This window comes from Apis dorsata, unplaced genomic scaffold (assembly GCF_000469605.1).
Source record: "Apis dorsata unplaced genomic scaffold, Apis dorsata 1.3 scaffold_200, whole genome shotgun sequence".
NCBI classification, from domain to species: Eukaryota; Metazoa; Arthropoda; class Insecta; order Hymenoptera; family Apidae; genus Apis; species Apis dorsata.
Window position 1 is genome coordinate 115,193 of NW_006263484.1, and position 1,375 is coordinate 116,567.

Below are 1,375 nucleotides of genomic sequence, written 5' to 3' on the forward strand. Positions count from 1 at the left end.
GAAGATTTGAAAAAGATGAATTTTTCCAATCTTTGGCATACGATTCGTTACGTAATAATCGAAAACATACGCGGGTTACGAGTATAACGGGAGCGCGAAAAGACATTCCGACGCGTGTTTTCTATTCTGACATGTAATCTTTTATCTCTCTTTTCTTTTAAACAGGATAGTGAAGAGGAGAAGGAAGCGAGAAGGCGAGGCGAATAATAATTTATCGGCGAAATTGGTGTCCGCGCGAGATGTGCGGCTATTATCGAGCACGTGCGTGTTCCACGTGTAGCAGCGGTGATCTTGATGTATATGAAAAACTTGGTAGGTAGGTAGGTAGGTAGGTAGGTAGGATCGGTCGATCGGAAAATTGGGAAGGGAGGGACCGATTTGAAGCAACCGATTGCCGATGTTTATCTCGGGGGAGGGGAAGGGGGAGAGGGAGAGAGAGAGAGAGAGAGAAAGAGCGGAAGAAGGATCGAAAAAGAGGGTCGAAGGAAGAGGAATCGAAAAAAATGGACATGGGAGAAAACGAGCCCGTTGAAAGTGGTCGGCTGTCTTCTTTCCACATCTATTTTCATCTCACTCGGCCGATCGAGGCGGTTGTAGCTTTCCGTGGCCACCCCTTGTCACACTTTTGGTATCATCTCCACCTAAAAAGGTAGATTGGCCCAGGAACTAACGTGCTCTCTTATTGGCCGAAATGACGGGCCAATCGTCGAGCTCGTTACATTCTAGGATCACGTTGCACGCGCTTATATTGGGAGCCCCCGCTCGTTTCCCCGACAGAACGGCTCTCTAACGTAAGTGCACAACGTCGGTGTTCATTCGATCGTTAGCTTTTTTTTCTCTTTTTTTTTTCTCTCTCTTTTTCTCTCTCTCTCTCTCTCTCTCTCCTCTTTTCTTGCCTTCTCTTTTTTTTCTTTTTTTTTCTTCTCTCTTCTCTTTTCTTCTCTTCTTTTCTCTTCTCTTCTTGTTCTTTTCTTTCCTTTTTTTTTTCTTTTTTTTTCACCTCGATTACGCGTACGATACGAGAGAAGAATCGAACGCATCTCGACGAGAAGACGCGTTTCGCGAACGATCACGGCAATTTGGAGAAAGAAAAGCGAGACAGATAGAATAGAAGAAGAGGAAGAGGAAGAGAAAGAAGAAAAGTTTGAAATTTTGATTTATCGAAGAGAGAAAGGAAAAAATAAATAAATAAATAAATAAATAAATAAATAGAGAAAAGAAAATATCGTGATGGTGAGAGAAGAGCCTAGTCCGATTCGCGGTGTGTAGTGATATCTTCAGTATTGTCTCCGATATTGAAAAATATCGTTAATTTTTTCCAAAGGATTTTTAGATGTTAGGTAAAAAAAAAAAAAAAAAAAAAAAAAAAAAAAAA

At 41.3% G+C, this 1,375-nt stretch overlaps 1 protein-coding gene across 1 annotated transcript in view; it reads left to right on the forward strand.

Annotated features, from left to right (window-relative positions):
- Positions 1-772: 772 nt before the first annotated feature.
- Positions 773-1,375, forward strand: part of LOC102678248 (myosin heavy chain, muscle) — a 35,078-nt gene continuing 34,475 nt past the window's right edge. Inside the window, 1 exon segment of the mRNA XM_031510092.1 lies at positions 773-791. The gene's annotated coding sequence lies outside the window, so the exon portion shown is untranslated.